The sequence below is a fragment of the Giraffa tippelskirchi genome, chromosome 6 (assembly GCF_054371585.1).
Source record: "Giraffa tippelskirchi isolate mGirTip1 chromosome 6, T2T-mGirTip1v1.2.pri, whole genome shotgun sequence".
Taxonomy (NCBI): domain Eukaryota; kingdom Metazoa; phylum Chordata; class Mammalia; order Artiodactyla; family Giraffidae; genus Giraffa; species Giraffa tippelskirchi.
In genome coordinates this window covers 175,522,042-175,542,813 of record NC_137280.1, presented here as the reverse complement: position 1 = coordinate 175,542,813, position 20,772 = coordinate 175,522,042, and the positions used below count along the sequence as shown (strand labels likewise).

Genomic DNA, 20,772 nt, shown 5'->3' with positions numbered 1-20,772 from the left:
TTCCTACTCCAGGGGATCTTTCTGACCCAGGGATCGAACTCGCATCTCTTACATCTCCTGCTTTGGCATGTGGATCCTTTACCACTATGCCACCTGGGAAGCTCAAATATATCAATTTAACTAGCCCCCAAGTCAAGAAACAAAACACTAACAGAAACCCAGAAGTCCCCCTGTGTCTCCTCCAGTCATTAGCCTTTCCACCCTGCAGTGGGTCATCTTTGGCTACTTTCGTTTCCATGGATGTGAGGAATAACTGCTCACCAACTCCCGTCAACTGTTCCTCCTAATGAGCTCAAAAGTGTGCCTACTCATCTTCATCCTCACAGCCATTATGAAGTCACACAAAAATGACTACAACATCTCTTTAACTAGTCATCAACCTTCCAGACTTGCATACTGAAGCTTGTGGAATCTTGAAAAATACTGTGAAGTTGATTGTTTGCCTCACCCCCTTGCTTAAACCCTTCAGTAGTGCCTCCTTGCCATAATGATACCTTCCAAAGCTCCTCCATATAAGGCATTTCCTGATCCGGTCCCGTCTGTCTTCACTTCTCCCCCCTCCCCCTTTGTCATCTTCCCTCTATTCTAGAAAATGGAAGGATGTCTTGCTAAGGGATGTTTAAGAGTTTGGGGGCCAGGGTAGTATGTATTTTGAAAGCTTGTAACTTTCTGATACATATTTCTTCATGTCTCTCTACCCCTCTGTGTAGAAGTCACCAATCTAAGTCATAAGTTTCTTGGGAGCAAAAATTATGTCAGTCATCAGGACATCATGCTTATCACACTGCTTGGCATAATCAGCAAAATAACAAATGAATAAATGACTGCTGACTGATTGGATGAATGTATCTGCTCTAGTTGTGAAAGACAAACTACCGAGTATCTCAGAAATGTGTTTGAATAAGAGCAATTAGGCACTCAGTGAGAACCTGAGGTATTTGCCAATAAGTAGAATGAATTACTGTTAGTGCATGAATTTTTGTGATACATAGTTTGGCTGCTAAGAGTTCTAATTCGCTTCCTCTCTGACGGTTGTCTATATAAGGTTAAACACATGGATGAGCGGAAAACATGGTTTTGAAAACACTTTTTATTTTTAAGCAGTTAAATTCACTGACAGTTGCAAAATCCATGCACAGAGTTCCATGAACCCTTCACGCAGTTTTCTCCAAAGGTGACATCTGACAGAGCCGTGGCACAAGAGCAAAACCAAGAGACTGACCCGAGTATGTTAGTTCAGCAACTGCAGATTTTGTTCAGTTTCCACCAGGTTTTACACGTACTTATCTGTCTGTGAGTGTGTATTGCTCTTGCAGTTTTGTCCTGTGTATGGATTTCTGTAACTTCTACCACAATCAAGATATGGAGCTGTTCTAGCACAAAGAAACTCCCTTATGCTATCCCTTTATTAGCCACACCCACCGCCACCCATCCCTTGACAACCCCTAATCTCTTCTCCAGGCCTTATGGTTTGTCATTTCAAGGATGTTGCATAAACAGCATCATAAAGTATATAACTTTTGAGATTGACTTTTTTCACTCAGCATAACACCCTTGAGATTCGTCTGAACAGTTGCTTGCAACACTGTTTTTTAAACCATAAAATGTGAAAAAGACATAATGAAACTTATTTTATCTGAAATACATTGACTTGGATCTTTTAAAAGACATTGTGTTTATTGATCCTAGTTAGTGATTAAAATTGCACCTTAAAATTCAGGTGAGATTAGTTTTTATATTGTTGGAGAAATATTAACTAAAGTCTCAAGTATCATTTGGAAAGAAATATAAATTCAGATTGTGTCATTTTGCAATTACGCTCTGCAACTTGATACAAACTTTGCAATATAAAAATTCACAAGGTAAACCCAACTTGCCATTGCTATAGACTACCAAGGGCCAATAAGTATTTTATTGACTGTTAGGTTTGGTGGGAATATAAGTCTGGTGAGACTGATTTGGGAGCTTATTTAATTTGAAGAAAGTTTTCTTGATTTCCTTATTCCTGAGACTTTTTCGTGTCTGCCACAACCTCTTATTATCGTCACCTCTCTATGAAATGCTATTATAGTTCCCACATTCAGATTCATTTTCAATTTTATTCATATTTTTGAGCTACTGACAAATATCAGTCTTGTGACAAGTAGCATTTATGATAATATACTAACAAATTGTTTGAAAGAAAAGTGAGTGATTTGTGTCTTGGGTTTAGGAGGTTAAATTTGATTTTATTGTAATAAGATACTTTGAGACAGAGTTAGTTTGGCTGCTGTGGGCCTACTGGAGTTATTACACCATATTGAGCAAAAGCTTTTATCTACGTCTAGCCAAAAGACTTATTCATTCTGCAAAAGAAAGATTTCTATCATCCAAAGAATTGACTCCCAGTAGATTTTTGAGAGAGCCTTTATCCTGCTAATCCTCCCCTAATGTAATACAAATAATATGGAAAAGTCCTGAAAATACATCTTATCCATGACAACCACTTTCTTCTGACCTTCTTTTCCTTCTGGACTTACTACTGCTGTTTTCGACTCTGTCCACACTTAAGACAGCATGAACCCTCGATTCCTCTGACCCTTGTCCTTCTACTTACAGTCCCATAACACATGTTCCTTCATATAGATGTGCATAATTTGCCAAACAAAAACAACAGCAAAAGAGAAAAAAAGCATTTGAAAATTATTGGTCTTAGCCTTAATTTATTAAAGCTCTTAGGGCTTCCCAGGTGGCTCAGTGGAAAAGAATCCACCTGCCAAGCGGGAGACCTGGGTTCGATCCCTGGGTCGGGAAGATCCCCTGGAGAAGGAAATGGCAACACATTCCAGTGTTCTTGCCTAGGAAATCCCATGAACTGAGGAGCCTGGCGGGCAACAGTCTATGGGATCACAAAAAGTTGGACATGACTTAGTGACTAACCAGCAGCAACAGCATTACGGCTCTTACACTTTAATAAGAAAAAAGAAGAAAAACACAATCAAAACTTGGGGGGTAAAAAGGAAGTTAGAATGCCAGCAATCATATGAAGAAATGTTCAACAATATTAAAAACATTGACATTCAGGTTTAAAAAGCAGTGTTACCTTTTTTTTTTTTTTTCCTATTTGAATGTTGAGGATTTTATAAAAATGAAAATTTCTGGATTTGGCTTGAGCTCAGTGAACCAGGCACTTTTTGCTGTGTCTGGTGTAAATGTAAATTTATGTAACATTTCTCAGGGCATTTTGGCAATAAGAATTAGATTCCTTTAAAATGTACAAATATTTTATATCATCATTATGATTTGTATCACTTGTGATATTTTAAAACTGAAACAAAGTAAATGACAATACGATAATGGTAAATAAACCATGGGCCATCATATTGTGAAATATCATTAATTAAAAGTGATTATATATTTAGGAAAATGTCCACATGATTATTTTTTAATAAAAGTAGTATTTACTTAGAAGCATTCAGAATGTCAGCAAAACAGCTGCAACTTTTTTCTTTCTTTCAATTACAGAATGGTATTTAATTAACAGAAGAAAAATTATTCACATAAGCTTCATCAGAGACAACTGAGATGAAAAAACTACCATCCCCTTATGTAACTAATTCATACTGCACCCCAAGAACCTGCTCTAAATTTCCATGTACACTGTACCGGGCAAGGTTACTGGCTGTGGAAAATACCACAAGGACAGGGCTATCTCAAGACACATCTGGTGGTGTGTTAACTGTACAAAAAAAGACACTGTATAGTCTAAAAACAAATCTTAACACAGCCTTACATTTCAGTTGTTTTTTTAAAGGTGTGAGTTGATTATGGGGGGTTAAATGCTTTATAGACAAGGAAAAAAACAATTGTGCAAGAACCAACATATTTGCCGTCATCTTCTTTCTCTGTCTTTTCCCTCCCCTTGTCCTCCTCTCCCTGGCTTTTTTCAGCCCTGAGGACTCTCCTCCACCCCCCCGCGCCTTTCCTTTTTGCTGTATCAGGTTTCCCTTTAGCCCGGTTCACAGCAATATCCTTTTTGTACTTCCCCTTCAGCTTTGCAGCCTTCTTCTCACGAGGCTGCTTGTCATCTGTCAGTATCAGCATCAGTTCAGTCGCTCAGTCGTGTCTGACTCTGTGCGACCCCATGGACTGCGGCACGCCAGGCCTCCCTGTCCATCACCAGCTCCCGGAGCTTGCTCAGACTCATGTCCATTGAGTCGGTGATGCCATCCAACCATCTCATCCTCTGTCGTCCCCTTCTCCTCCTGCCCTCAATCTTTCCCAGCATCAGGGTCTTTTCCAATGAGTCAGCTCTTTGCATCAGGTGGCCAAAGGATTGGAGTTTCAGCTTTAGCATCTGCACCAGTGTTATTCCACATTTCTCCCAGTTTCTTTGCAACATCACCAATGGCTTAGGCCAGGATGTTCTCCTTTGCTTTTTGGATGATACTCAGAACAAAAGAAAAAGGCTGAAGGAGGCCTCTTGGGTGCACTGGGATCCTTGAACTTCTTTTCTCTTCCCCCTTTAGGAGGGGTATACATTTTCGTTTCTCTTTAGTAACCGGCCTGGTCTGCCTTTGCCATGTCTTTGAATTTTCCCTTCTCTTCAGCAGACATTGTCTTCCACCTCTCTGAGCACTTCTCAGAAGACTCCAGGAGGCTGACTGAAGCATCTGGATGCTTCTTGTGCTCCTGCAGCACGTTTGCACAAAGAATGCATATGATGGCATTTTGCCTCCAGGCTTCTTAGCGCGTGTTTCTTTTTCCTCTGCGAGGTACAGAGCTGCCCGGTGCCCGGGGGCCCTCTCTCGCCCCGCTGCTGGAGCTGTGGAGCTCAATGTGCTGCTGCTGCTGCTGCTGCTAAGTCGCTTCAGTTGTGCCCGACTCTGTGCGACCCCATAGATGGCAGCCCACCAGGCTCCCCCGTCCCTGGGATTCTCCAGGCAAGAATGCTGGAGTGGGTTGCCATTTCCTTCTCCAATGCAGGAAAGTGAAAAGGGAAAGTGAAGTCGCTCAGTCGTGTCCGACTCTTAGCGAGCCCATGGACTAAAGCCTTCCAGGCTCCTCTGTCCATGGGATCTTCCAGACGAGAACACTGGAGTGGGTGCCATCGCCTTCTCTGCAATGTGCTGCAGTGCGCCAAAAAGTATTATTTTGTTTACAAATAGTCCAGTCTTGTTTGTATGACAAATCTGCATTTTATAACCCCAATATATATAGGGGCCATCTTTGCTGGGCGGGGGAAAGGGGGTGCAGGGATGCTGCTTTGGAAGAGATTTTTAAATTTCTAAGTGTTCTGAGGTTTGGAAAGTCTCTGTTTTCAGGATTTTACTTCAGATAACACAAGATAATCCTACAGCATATCCTTGTAGAGGGTGACCAAGCCTGGAGAATTGGCTGGGCTGGTCCCCCATAGTAAGAGAGAAGAAACACAACAACGATTTTAAACTAAGTCTCAGTCGATAGTGATTATCTGTATGCGGAAGAGTCCTTGTTGATTTTTCTGTGTCTTCACTGTATTATTCACATTTTCTAGAATGTGCATTATTTAAGAGAAGAGAAAAGCAGAAATGATTTTGAAATGGTAACATACACCACTCTAACATGGATAGATACACAGGGTTGACTGATACTGGGATATATCAAAAGGCCAGTGTTCGACTATTCCCACCTCTCTTGGCATTTTGTTGCAGTTGGGACCATATTTGTTATTCTCCCCCTCTTAGATAGACCTATTGTTTTGAAATGTTTCCTCTCCCGAACAGATTGAAGTAAAGATTAATGAATGTGCTTCCTCAGTTGTCTTCGAAACGTTGTATTTGCCAATCACAGCTGAGAAAATGGTTGTGACCACGCCGAGTTAATATAATTTCACAAAAAATCAAAAATACTCTGTTGAAGTCACCGGGCAGCTTGTTGCAGGAAAATGTTTCCAGGCTGTCCCAAGGTCAGACTGAAATCAAGAAGGGCGGGGACCACCAGGTCCTGAGACGAGCATTTTTGCCTGGAGTAACTAAATTGTTTAAAAACCTGGTGACTTCTATTGACTATCTCCCAATATTTTATTCTGCTTTCTAGATAATTTCTTCCACTTTATTTTCTATGGAATTTTTACATTTTATCCACCCCCCACAATAAACCTATTTCTTTTTTTCTGTTTTTTGTTTTATGGTTTTAACTCCTGCTTTCTATTTCATGAATGTATGTAAATCCCTTTGACTTTCTGGAAAAAAATGATAGCTTTGTTTCATTTTTTTTTGAAAATCTTTCAGTTGTGTCTGACTCTTTGTGACCCCACTGACTATACAGTCCATGGAATTCTCCAGGGCAGAATACTGGAGTGGGTAGCCTTTCCCTTCTCCAGGGGATCTTCCCAACCCAGGGATCAAACCGAGGTCTCCTGCGTTGTAGGCGGATTCTTTACCAGCTGAGCCACCAGGGAAGCCCAAAGTTCTGTTTTAAAGGTTTCTTCACATATGATGCTAGCTGACCTTGTAAGCCTTTTAAAATTGTTCCTTGAGAATAGCGTATATTCAGTAATGTGCACGATAGTAAATATATATGATGAATTTTTATACATGGATGAACTCAAGTAACCAACAGATGGTCAAGATAATATCATAAGCATTGCAGATAAGACCCCCAGAGAGGTGATCACTATTCTGACTTTAATACTGTAGATGTATGTGTGGCCTGTACTTAAACTTCATATAAATTGAATTACGTAGTATATATGTTTTTACACCTGCCTTTCACTAAAATATTGCCTGGCAGATTTATCCATGTTGTTGCATACAGTAGTAGTTCATTCTTTTTTAAAACTTAAAAAAAATAAATGTTTGCTATTCCATCATGTAAATATACTACAATTTCTTTATCCATTTTCCCACTGATGGATATCTTGATTATTTCCAATTTGAAGCTATTCTATATAAAGTTACTGTTAATATTTTTTACATATGTTTTGGTATACATATGAACTCATTTCTCTTGAGTATACATCTAGGACTAGAATTGCTGACTTGTACAATAGTTATGTATTTAGACTTAGTAGATACTGCCAAGCAGTTTTCCCAAGTGGTTACATCAATTTGTACTCACATCAACTAGCAATATATGAGTTTAAATTGCTCATAAGTCTCACCCAAATTTAATATAGTCACTCTTCTTAATTTTAGCCATTCTGGAAGTTTACCAGTGATATCCCATTGTCATTTTAAATTATATATCCCTGATGTCTAGTGATGTTGAGTAATTTTTTTTTCTCCTATGATTATTGGACATTTGGGGGTTCCCTGGTGGCTCAGACAGTAAAGAGTCTGCCCGCAGTGCAGGAGACCCGGGTTTGATCCCTGGGTAGGGAACATCCTCTGGAGAAGGGAATGGCTACACACTCCAGTATTCTTGCCTGGAGAATTTCAGGGACAGCAGAGCCTGGTGGGCTACAGTCTGCGGGGTCACAAAGAGTCAGACATGATTGGACATGAGGATATTCTCTTTTGCGTTGCTTGTTTTCAAGTATTTCAGTTAATTTTTACGAGTTGCGTTGTCTTGTCTCTTGTTTATTTGAAGGAATGCTTTGCATATTCTCATAAGTATTTTGTCATACATCTGTAGTACAGATTTACATTGCATTTTCTGTTTGTATCTTTATCTTTCAGTTTCTTAATGTTGTGTTTTGTGAACCAAGTTCCTTAATTTTGATGAAATCTGGTATATCAGTTTGCTCTTTGATGACAGAAACTTTTGCGCCCTTTAAGAAATCTCTGCTACTTTAAGGTCATGCATATATTTTCCTGTGATTTCTTCTAAAAGCTTAATCATCTTATATTTGGGTCTATGATCCATATTTAATTAATTTTGTGTATGGGGTAAGGTAGAAGTCAAGGTTCTTTTTTAAAATATGGATATTCAGATGAAATTTTCAACAGTCTCCATTGGCCTTCTGCACACACTGGCATTCAGTGAAAAATGAGACACAGAACAAGCAAGGGAAAGGCAACCTATCGGTAAGAGAGAAAGCAGTCAATAGAAACAGACATCAAGAAAGAGGCAGTAAAATCTGATTTTAAGTGCTTTGCTTACGTGGGTAACTTGTTAGCAGGCATCACCGTGTGGGGATTTGTTGGCTCTCTGGCTTTTTTATGGGAACCCATAAGGTCAGGTATTGTGAATATTTTTCAAGGAAACTCATTTTCCACCACAAAGCCTCCTCCAGTCTTCTGATCCACTTGGATGTTTAGCATCTCCTTTCGTTTGATGTGACAGAGGGGAGCTGGTGGCCTAAGGATTTTCTCCACGATCTCTCACCCATCATTCAGGCCTCCTGCTCACTCCTTCTCCCACTGAGCTTCTGAGGGGGTTGTGTGGTGCGGTTTGCCTTGCCTGTCACTGGTATTCCCCCTCTCACAGCTGCGGAAGTGCGATTCTCCAGGTTGACATAGCGGTTTCTGTCATTTTACAGCTCTCTAACTAACCTATCACATCATCAGCATCACCTATTAAGTGGAGATAGTAATACTGCTTAACTTTATAGCATTGTTGTGAGAATTTCCTGAATTAAACTATGTGGAACTTTTATGATGATACTTAACACATAATAAATGCTCAAAAATCATTAGCTATTGTTAGCTTCCTCCATTCAAATCATTCAGTTACCACTATATTTTCTCTCATCTTCAAAAGAATCTGCAAAGCCAAGAAATGTCTCCTTGGCTACTCTCTTCTCTTACATTCTCTGTTCTTTTAAACTTCTTTCTTGTAATTTTCACAAGATTTATGGAGGTATTTGACATAACAACACATTCAATCCACATAGTTAAAAATCACCCAACTGACATTCAGAAGTTTGATTTGCTGCATAGACTCTCTTTATAATTTTTCTAGACCATGACTGTATAATCGCTGAGCTAGCTGATTCTAGCTCAAAGATTCCTAGCTCTAAGACTCTTTTCAGCTCAAAATTTCATGAACTGATGACATCAAAAATCGTGCCCACAGAAATGGTAGATTCCATCTCTTTAAAGAAAGCTCAAGTTATTTTTTTTCTGGTTTTCCCAGGGTACTCATTTTCCTACCTGATTGGATATTGGTTGGTTGATTGACAGGTGTGAACAATACTTTAGGGCAGCTCTTTGGAAAGGACATGGAAAGCTATATAAAATCCTTGATCAAATTTAAATACCCTTAAGCAACCTCCATTAACCTTGAACACCCCAAGCTGTTCCCCTAGGCTCTACAACTTACTCAAAGCTCAAACCAAATTTAGTGTTGAAATGAGCCCATCTACAAAGTAAGTATGAGTCCCCTATTGTTTGAATGGGTGAAAAAAAGTTTGAATAAAATGATTTCTAGAAACTTACTTATGGCATTAGCACCATATTGCATATCTGTATTCTTCATACTGAATAAGCTATAGTAAGCACTATATTAAAAGATTGTATCATTTTACTCATGTACAATAAATACAATATTCACAAAGTGAACTAGCATTTAGGTTTATAGTTTGTTGCCACTCTGTCAGTTGAAAAGCAGTAGGTTATTGAGTTTTTACATTGTTTTATCAATGAATGACATAAAACTTAAGGATCTTTATTAATTGTTTCCCATAAATACACTGTGGCTGTGTCATATTTTCTAACTGTATATGTGAGTACATGTGTGATGTGTGTGTGTGTGTGTGTGTGTACTTGTGTGTATCTGTGTGAGAGAGAGAGTTAGCCTATCCAGACTCAGCTGGATTTAATCATTTAAATGTAGGTTGTACCCATTTAAAATTAAATTCAAATAGTTTTAAGGTGGATTGGGGAAGTACAAAACAGAATAATGGAAAAAGGATATATGTATATATGGGGGCTTCCCTAGCTGTTAGCTATTTCAGACTGTGAAGGGATATCCCAAGAGAAGGCAAGGAGGCTCCATCACTTGAATCATTTAAAATTGGACTGGACTAAGCTCGGGAGAATATACCATGGGGAGTAATCATGCTTTGACAGAGAAAGACTGAGAGATCTTTTCCAATTCTAATTGCCATGATCCTGTGTAATTCAATTTGAAGTGGCCTTGCTATTCTAATTCACAAAGATCCTATTTTTACTAACTCTTTCTTTTTCATAATCCTGCTTCTGATATTACTACTCCTTTAAACGGAAAAAGAAACCCTCAAGCTCGGTTCCCAAGTATTCATTGAATTACACTCCTTATTTCCTTTTCTTTTTTTTCCCCCCAGACAGACTGTGTTGCAGACGCAGGCAATGCACTCAGGGCTGGGCAGACAGCGATTATCATCACCCTCTGCTTTCATCCATTAGAGCTGGGCGTTAGCAGGTAAGGGTGAGGGGCTGACAAAGAGGTTTTCAAAACTGGTCAGCATAAATGCTTCCAGGAGGCCAATTCAGGATAATCTATGGAAATATGGATCAGAAATATTGCCAGCCAAGGCTGAATACCTCTATCTGTTTCATTTAAGCCAAAGCAATAGAAGGCTTTCATGGGAGAAAAATAACAAAAGGCATAATTACATGTGGAGAATTGTCTGTTCATATCATTTGGGGGTTAATTTTGTGAAATGGTTGCCATTCTGTCTGGGTCCAGCATCTGTCTCAGTCATTTTATTTGTTTTGAGATGCTTCAGGGGTAAGATCCCTGGAGACTTGAGTCCAGGAGGCCTTCTGGTTTCCAGCAGCCAATTGTGACAAGATCAAAGGGGTCCATGGTCCCAAGAGCCCAAGTTACATTTTGGAATTTACAGGTGTACCTCATTTTACAGAGCACTTCTACGCTGGAAACACATTGGAAAGTAACTTTTAGTGAATTGAATTTTATTAACCCACTAATCCTTTCAGTTGGTAGTGGCCCCTGATCAGTTAATGATCAAAATTGAAGTGGAGCCATAAAATAAATCTTGTTAAAAGTTAAGAATGCTTTTCTGATGTAACTATCAGTGTTTTATGGCAGGTTTTTTCCCCCCATGTAATTTTTATTTGACAATTTGGGAAGTGGAGAAGTAAAACAAACAAAAAAATCATTTTGAAAGCTTGAAGTAAAATTTCCAAACACTTACAAAACAGTAATTACAATGCCTTAAAATTCAAATAGTTATACACAGATAATGCTTAAGTTATGAGTGATAAAAATTGTCCTCCTGTGCTTTATTTGGGGATAGTTCAAGCATACAGACAAATATAAAGAGTAACACAGTAAACATTCATTACCAGTACTCAGAATTTTAAGATACTAACAGTTTTCTTTATTGTTCAAAAATAAATGTAGGTACCTACACTCAGAGAATTTTTAAACCACTGTCTGGTGTTATTTCCCTCCCTTTCTCTCTGAGATAGCTTCTATCCCAAAGTAGGAATATACCCTGCCCATCCGTTGTCTGTATTTTTTATCAAGTGTATATTTCACCAATTTTTATGTACTTATTTTTGTAAGTTCTTAAAATGTTCATAATTGATATCACACATCAGTCTTGCTTCTTTCACTCAGTATTTTGTTTTTGGATTCTTTCTGTATATGTAGATCAAGGTTTAAATAAATTTAATAGGTATGGGTCGTACCATAACTATTTACTTGTTCATTTTTTTATTGATATGCATCTAGGTTGCTTCCCATATCTCACTTGTATAGACTCTGCAGAATGTCTCTTTTTATATAAATGTTCATGTTTCTTTCAAGTCTATTATGCAACTGGAGTTTCTGAGTCTAGAATACATGCATCTTCAGGAAAACTACCAGGTTGCTCTCCAAGTCCGTATTCTCACCAATAATTTATATTCTCACTATAATAATGCAGTCAAATTCATCAACCTTTTTCTTTACAAATTTTACTTGCTGAGCTTGGTTTAAGAATTTCTTCCCTCTTTGCATTATAAAAGGCATAATTTATTGTGTGTTCACATTTGTGTCTTTAATTCATTTTCTTTTTTGAAGTATGATGTAAGCTAGGGTTCTAATTATATTGTCTTCCATATAGACAGGGAAGCTACTTACAATGCCCGCTGGTTTTTAAGGTCACCTCTGCTTACACCGAGGTCTTATGTGAGATTAGGTATTTCCATTAAGTGATAGGTCTGGCTTCTTTTCCACTCGCTGCTATGTTGACCTTCCCCTAACACCACATTATTTTAGTTGATATAGTGTACACTGTAGTAATTCATGACATCTAATGAGGCAAATCTTTCCTTCATATTTCCTTCTTCAAATTTGTCTTGGTTATCCTTGGAACTTTATGCTCTTATATGAATTTTATAGTCGGTTTTTAGGAAATCTTTAATATGATAAAGTGGTAATTAAAATGTGTAATATAATCCATTCTACTTATATCAAATCACTAAATCTAATTTATTGCTCATTAGTCAATATTAAAGATCTCCTGCCATGTCTTGACACTTAACTTCTTTGAAAAATTAGCTTATCGTGTTCCCTTTCTTCTACAAATAATTACTTTCCCTCACTTTCAGTAATTTTCATGTTATTCTCATTGTCCCAACTCATGAGCCTCTTAATATTCATTCCTGCACCAAGTTAACTGATGTAATTCCCTTCCCGTCGTCCTGTTGTGACAGTATTTTGTAAACATAACTCTTTCTCTGACTTGATCCTCCTCTATGTCCCTCTCCAGTAAATTCTACAAAGAGCTTGTAGAGCACCTGTTTCCCTGCTTTAATCATGCCTCTTGTATGCCAAAGGACTTAGACTCTTATTTGACACCATCTTGAGCGACCCTCGGAGCCTATGGATCCATTTCACAGGTGAACAACTTAAGTCCCAAAGAGGCTTTGTCCTGCCCAGAGTCACTCCGTTAGTTAGCAGAGGAATTGGGACTCTAAAGGTAAAACCTAACTTAGAGCCCAGGTTCGCTGACTCCTGAACCAACAGTCTTTCTGTCATTTGCTCTCCTCCCCCCAAACCTTCAGATATTAATCCCTAAATGATATTAACACAGCATTAATTTTCTTCATATACATCTCCCAAGGGATCTTCCCTGTCTTAGTCAAAATGTGACTCGTTCTTTCCCACCACTTTGGAAACACGAACTTTCACCTTGAAACCCAGTCTCCCTGCTTTTCACTAAGGTATCTCACCTTCTTGGAAACAAGTCTCTTTTTCAGAATGTATAACTACTGCTACTACTAAGCGAAAGTGTTAGCCACTCAGTCGTGTCCGACTCTTTGTGAACCAATGAACTGCAGCCCACCAGGCTCCTCTGTCTGTGGGATTCTCCAGGCAAGAATACTGGAGTGGGTTGCCATTCCCCTTCTCCAGGGGATCTTTCTGACCCAGGAATCAAACCCAGGTCTCATACACGGCAAGCGGCTTCTTTACCGTCTGAGTCACCAGGGAAGCCCTGCTACTGCTGTTGCTATTCCTGCTGTTAATGGCAGTGATGAAACCATGACTTATTGCACTCTTACCATGAATCTAGCTCTTGAACGAGGTGACTTCTCTTTGCTTCACTCCACAGATGCAAGATTGGAAACCCAGAGAGGTGAAGCAACTTGTCTGGGCTTCTACAGTCTGGAGTGGAACCCAAGTCTCTAGGACTCCAGAGCCCATGGGTTTTGCACTTTGTTCTGTCCGTCCCAACTCTAAGTATTTGGCACTTTTCAGCACTGTTGTTGTTCAGTAGTTAAGTCATGCCTGACTCTTTCTAACCCTGTGGACTGCATGCAGCACGCCAGGCTTCCTCGTCCTTCACCATCTCCTGGAGTTTGCTCAAAGTCAATGCATGTCCATTGAGTCGGTGATGCCGTCCAACCATCTCATCCTCTGTCATCCCCTTCTCATCCTGCCCTCAATCTTTCCCAGCATCAAGGTCTTTTCCAGTAAGTTGGCTCTTCGAATCAGGTGGCCAGAGTACCGGAGCTTCAGCTTCAGTATCAGTCCTTCCAATGAATATTCAGGGTTGATTTCCTTTCGGATTGACTGGTTTAATCTCCCTGCTGTCCAAGGGACTCTCAGGAATCTCATCCAGCACTAGCTTTCTCTTACATCCAATTCCACTTACTCTTAGCTGCACTGAGTATTTTTAATGTGGTCATAAATGTAGGTTCTATCCTTTCAACCACATGTGTATCCACTGAATAAAGGATCATTTGAGACTTTCTTTAGATTGCTCTTCCTCCTCAAAGCCTCGAGTGTGAAGTTCTGCTCTGAGCCTTCCCATGACAGATGACAGTCTAATTAGCCTGGAGAATCTCTGACAACCATCCAAGAAGCTTCTGTGTTGAAAAACGTCCCACTGTTGCAGAGATTAAAACTGGGACCAATAGTCTTTATGACAGGGTGAATAGAATGCCAATGAGAAAACAGATTCACTATATTTCAACACAACAGCTTGTTTGCTGTTGCATAGATAAAGTCCAGCAAAAAGCTCTTTGATTCATCATAACTTACTGCTTTTCTAGCAAGTACTATATGTCATTAACTAGAAATAAATTTGGCCTGTCATGGAGAATGTATTATAAACAATTGTGAGTGAATTTTACTTCAAAAGTTATTTCGTGAGGGAAAAATGTAAAGGCATGTGAAATCGCTGACAAGAAGAAAATGCATAAATATAATGCAATTTGAGGTCCACTGTTCACAGCACTCAGATAGTACTTCCCAGGAGTTTGGATGACAGTGGTCAGTGGCCATGCTCAAACAAGGAAGGAAGTCCTTTCTCTTCCCTACTTCATCCTGAGCAATCATCTTCCAGCAGTAAAAAAGCAGGTAGCAGAACGATACCCAGAAGTCCTATTTAAAAGACATTTAAAGAATTTTAACGGTCTTGGGGCTTTTACTATAAAATTTACGAAACAGATTTTCAAGTTTAATAAACCTTGTTTTTAGAGCAGTTTAAAGTTTACAGGGACAGTTTGCAGAAAATAGAGTTCCCTCACACCCCCTCTGCCCACATGCCTCCACTCCATCCTATTATTAACATCTTGCATTAGTGTGACATATATGATAACACCGATGAGTCAATATCAATACACTATTGTTAACTAAACCATCCTTTTCATTGGTGTTCATTCCTTGCATTGTACATTCCACAGGTTTTGACAAATGCAGAGTGATAGGTATCCACCAGTACAGTATCATCCATATTTTAAGGTAACAAAGTATGAAAAGACTAGAGGACACCATTTTGAAACATCTAACTGTGGTGAAACAAACTGCATGAACTAAAACTCAACCAAAAACTTAGTGAACTTATTCTTTATAGTTCTTCCCAGACAGAAAAGCAATATAGTAAAAATTAAGTAGTCTTGCCTTTGAAAATTGTTAGTTATTTTGACAAACAGTGCTGTCAAAAACAGCAAATGCAAACCCCACGTTCTCTAGCTCATTCTCTTTCATGTACTGTGCTCAAGGCTTGGTGTGAATACTTCATGGTTAAAGTATGTCTTCCCTTGAGGCTCACAGAGCCATTTAATTTCTGTTCTGGCATTTGGCCTATTGTGTTTATGAGGTTCTATTGAGAAATGGAATTGATGATTTCTTCCATAACCACAAAGAAAAAAAATTGAGAGTTACTGATTTCAAACCACTATTACAACCTTTCATGTTTTTCTGGAAAAATGTTTTCTCTCCAAAATGGAAAAAAAAGAAAAAGAAAGGATTTCCTATTAAATGTCTAACTGGTTGGTATCATCCCGTTCTTCAAGATGTTGAAAATTTGGCTCACTTGGCCAGATGAAGGCTGGAGCTCCCCAGTGTAGTTTGGGACCTACCAGATATCGCAGCCTGTCCTGATAGATCTCTGTTGACTCCTGCTTGTCACGGCATTGTTGTCAAGAAGAGCGGATTTCACAGCCAGGGTTGACCCCTTTTTCCCCCGCCCCCAGAAACTTCCTTGTCAGTGTACGTTCACTGCTCTTGCCTCAAAGACCTCTCTCCCCAAGCCCCATTGAAGTGCCCAGAGGACTTAAATGAAGTCAGTGGTGATGCTTTTTCCAGTATTTTCCCCTTTGTGCGAAATGCCATTTTAAGATTTTCAGAGAATCAGAATCCAGGTTGTGATGTACAACATTTCCTCTTGAGCAATGGTTCTTAACTGGGGACAAATTTGGCAGTGTCTGGAAATACTTTTTGTTTTTTATGAACTGGGGCGGGTACTGCTGGCATCTAGTGGGTAGAGGTCACGGGTGCTGCTAAACAGACCACAGTGCACAGGACAACCCCCTATACACACGCACACACACACACGGGCACATTGAAAGATAATTGGACTCAAAATGTCAGTTGCATATACTGAGATTGAGAAACCCCCCTCTAGCATTTTACTCAGTTGAATCATTTTTGCCATCCCATGTTGAAATACTTTGCATTTCAAAGTATTGCATTTGTTGAAGTATTAAAGCATGACATCCTGATTTTTTAAAAAAAGATAATGTCCAGTAATAGTGGAAAATAATATGCTTTCCTCTCACCTTGCTCAAAAATAAATCTACAGTATTTGCAAAGTAGATAACCTTAGTTGTCACTCAAAATGTAAACTGTCATAAGGGATAAGCAATTAACTGATGTCCCTGCTAACTTTCATAGTGCTTTTATTTTCCCCTCTACCTCCCTCCTCAGTATCTTCGCTGACAAAGATATTTTAAAATGGAAGACAATTAGAGGCTTTTTGTTTATGAAAAATGAAGTGTTCAGGCACAAAAGCATGCACAGTGGACCTCTTATAGAAAGCTTAAAATCTCCTTTCGGTAAAAGATTTTCTTAAGTGGCTATCTGTCACTTACTAGGAATTTCTGTTGTTGCTACTGTCATTTTTAGGCATAAACAGCAGCATCTGTAGATTTCCAGGGTATCCTTTAGCATTTCACACCCCTTGATGTTGGGTTGCCTCAGAGGATTTTTCAATCTGGAAATCATGTTTAAAATTACGTAAAAATTTGTCTGAAAATACACTAGAAAAGCCATTGCCAACTGGCAGCCAGAAAACCAGATCCAACTCACATCGAGTCTTGTCTAAGGATGAAATTTAAATGTTTTAAAATCAGGCATTAATATTTCAAAAAAAAAAAAAAAAGTAGATTTTTCATAAGAATCCGGGTATCTCTGCTTTTCTGGAAAGCTGGAAAGGTCTAGCATTTGGAGCCGGCATTCCTTCCTGGCATCAGCGCACTGAGAAAGGACAGCCGCTAGACCCTTTGTCCAGGGCAGGGGCCCACCAGATGCTCTGGTTCCCACCCAGCTGGCTTCACCCAGTCACCCTGTGTTCTGCCCCCTGGGGTCATTTGGATCTGCACCACCTGCCCTTATGGGACAACTCAGTTCTGTAACTGTCAGTTTTGGTAGTTGGCTTATGAACCAAAAATTGATTCATCAACTAATTTAGCAACTCATATCCAAAGTAAGATGGAGAGCTGAAGCATCTTAGGAGGGTGGTAGGAAATATGATGAGACTTCCCTGTAGCTCAGACAGTGAAGAATCTGCCTGCAAGGCAGGAGACCAGGGTTCGATCCCTGGGCCAGGAAGATCCTCTGGAGAAGAAATGGCAACCCACTCCTGCTTCTTGCCTGGAGAATCCCACGGACAGAGGAGCCTGGTGGGCTACAGGCTGTGGGGTGGCAAAGAGTTGGACACGACTGAGCGACTAACACAGTCCATGCAGGGAATACAGTGAGGAAGGCAGAGAGCCTGGGATGGGACTGGATTGTGTGGGGGGGCATGAAGAGAATCACGCTGCAACATGGACACGGATTCCAGGGCTCCGTCTGCTGTGTAGTGTCTGTGCAGAAATCTCCTCGGTTTTGGAGAGAAGGCAGTAAACACGCCCATGTCATTTAGGACCATGTCAGGCTCTCCACCACTGACGTGGCCTGTGTGTCATCTCCGAGATAGCTCCTAGTCCTGGCCTGGGTTTTTGGAGAAGCATAAGAATGGGAAGCCGAATCCAGGAAGAGCTCCCGTAAGCTGAGCACCAGCCAAAGATGAGCGGGGTGGAGGGGATTATAACGTCCTGGAATCAGGGGATGAACAAAAGTGGAGGAAAAAGCAACCTGAGTACCAGAGCAAAAGCAGTGTCAGATACGGGAACCAGGACCCTGAGCTCAGGGCCTGCCTGGGAGAGATGTCAGAGCATCATATTTGGGAACCAGGACCCTGAGTTCAGGGCCTACCCAGGAGAGAGGCCAGAGCATCGGATTCGGGAACCAGGACCCTGAGCTCAGGGCCTACCCAGGAGAGAGGCCGGAGCATCAGATTCGGGAATTAGGACCCTGAGTTCAGGGCCTACCCGGGAGAGAAGCCAGAGCATCAGATTCGGGAACCAGGACCCTGAGCTCAGAGCCTACCCAGGAGAGAGGCCAGAGGATCAGATTCGGGAATTAGGACCCTGAGCTCAGGGCCTAACCAGGAGAGATGTCAGAGCATCAGATGCCGGATAAGAAAGACGCAGAGGCCAGCGCCTTCCTCTGTGGGAAGTCCGTGGTGTGGGTGAATCCTCCTTCTGTCTGTAGGAGCCCGGGGCCCACACTTGGGAGACGGCGTCCATGTCCCTCGTCTGCTGCAGGAGGTCCTCGGGGGGACGCTGTGCTCCATAGACGTTTCTTTCCAGTGACCCAAGGTCCACAAGAAAGCCAGCGCCCGTCTGGCTAACACGGGGCTTCAGGCTACTTGCCTGCCTGTTGGTGCTCAAACGGGAACCAGCAGGATCCAGTCTTTCCCCTGCAGCGTCCTCCTGGACTCTCCAAAAGTGGGGGTGGGGGGAATCTCCCAGGGGTGTGGTGGGGGGGTGAGGAGTGAGAGAGTGGGCTGTCTGGGGGCTGTTCAAGCCTTATCTGATGAAAAAGAAGGCAGGAAGGACTGGAAAGAAAGACGTCTGAGGAAGGAAGAGAGAAAAGGAATATTAAAACTGCTGCTGGAAAGAATCCCAGGAAAATACTATGCTAGGCGAGGCTGGGTTTTCCCTGTTTGATATGTGTGGAGGGACCATATAATTTATCATCCAAACTTGGAGCTCTTTTAAGAGAGAAAGAGGAGCTGTTAGTAATTTCTCCAAGATGCCAGCCCGACCCAGGACAGGCCCAGCCAGCCAAGGCATCGGGTCTCAACCGTCGGGGACGAAGGAAGGAACGGCCCTTCAGAGTCACATCGGGGCTACTGAGCGGGCTGTCGGGGCCTGCAGGCCTCGCCTGCGACCTCTGGGATCGCGATGTAGGAAGTGAAGACTCGGACTTGAGCTGGGCGAGGAGGAAAGGGAGAGGGCCTCTCATCTCTTAACCTCATGTCCGAATGACCCAGGGATTTAAAAAAAATTACAGAGGCCCAGGAATTCAGTTTTGATTATCCTGGACCGGGCCCAAACAAGATTCTGGTTGAGTCTGTTGTGCCGCTCGCCCGGAACTCTGTGGCTCCTCCTGGGTTGCCAGACAACCTACCCTGTCTGCCCTCCCGGGGACTGCGCTGTGCTGACCGTGCTGACTGTGAGACGGGGGATGACCCTGCAGCTAGGGAGTCTGTGGTAGGAGGCAGCGGCAGCTGTGGTTAAGGGACCCGTGTATTTAAACTGAGAAGGTGTGTTTCTTGCCACGAGCAGCTGACTATTAAGACGGCCAAACCAAACAAACAGGAAACCAGGAAACCAGGCCTGTCCTAGCTCTTGGCCTCATGCACACAAAGGATGAACAGTCGTGCTTGGGGCCGTACGTGATACCTTCCTCCAACCACGCAGTCAGGTTTGTTCAGTCGGTTGCCATACCTTTTCTGTTTAAGCCGTGTCTCTGGAGCATCTGCTGGTGAGGGCGCTCGAGATGGCCGCAGTGGTTGCTGTGCGTGCACAGAGGCTCAGGACAGCCTCCACTTCCCAGATGGAGCTCTGACCAGGAACCCAGAGAGAGCCGGGCAGCTCTGCGACCCCGTGGACCACACAGTCCATGGAATTCTCCAGGCCAGAATATTGGAGTGAGTAGCCATTTCTTTCTCCAGGGGATCTTCCCAATTCAGGGATCGAACCCAGGTCTCCTGCACTGCAGGCTGATTCTTTACCAGCTGAGCCACCAGGGAAGCCCAAGAATACTGGAGTGAGTAGCCTATCCCTTCTCCAGCGGATCTTTCCAACCCAGGAATTGAACCCAGGTCTCCCGCATTGCAGGCAGATTCTTCACCAGCTGAGCCACAGGGGAAGCTGTTAAAAGATAAACTGCAGCATAATAAAAAGTTCTAACAGGTTGAACAAAAATAGATCTGGAATAGGGCAGCACCAAACCGGAAACGATAGGAGCCCTGGACCACAGGAGCTCAGGAAAGACCCAGGTAAAGAAAGCCAAGAAAGGAAATTATTTGTGGTTTAAAGCCGAGTTGGCTGTTTGTGATCTTTGTCTTCTACATTCTGATTCCTAACTTGGAGGTATTTACGGGCTTAGATTTAGGTTTGCCTACTGGCCGCCAAAGCATTAGAGCCCCATCCACTCTAACAGCCTCGTTGTTTAATTAACTTAACCCAGCTGCTCTCACCAGCGTCAATGGTTGCAAAGCCAGTGGAAACACCAGTCAGATAGGCAGGAATTAATGAACGTATTTTAAATCCTCATAGCCGCCTCCCAGAAAATCACCAAGGGATTGCCTAGCCTTCAGCAAGCCTTCCTGGGGTCTTCTTGCCTCTTCTCATTCTGCCTTCATTTCTCTTCTCTGAGAACCTCGTCCCTTATCAGTAGCTCAGCATTTCAATTTCATCTCAAGTCTCAGTATCTTGCACGGCTCGCCATGGTAACTGTCTCCTTTCTCTTTCTCTCTCTCTCTCTCCCCCCTCACTCGCCCTAACTCCGCTTCCCAACTCTGACTCCTGGAAGCGTTTC

The 20,772-nt window shown here is 41.6% G+C and overlaps 1 long non-coding RNA gene and 1 pseudogene across 1 annotated transcript in view; one reads left to right on the top strand and one right to left on the bottom strand.

The window, feature by feature from the left end:
• Window positions 1–20,772, top strand: part of LOC145511689 (uncharacterized) — a 40,854-nt gene that overhangs the window by 15,530 nt on the left and 4,552 nt on the right. The window contains exon 3 of the long non-coding RNA XR_014058056.1: window positions 10,208–10,305. This is a non-coding gene — a long non-coding RNA (uncharacterized LOC145511689). The remainder of the gene's footprint in view (window positions 1–10,207; window positions 10,306–20,772) is intronic.
• On the bottom strand, window positions 3,585–9,381 carry LOC145509420 (high mobility group protein B1-like; annotated as a pseudogene).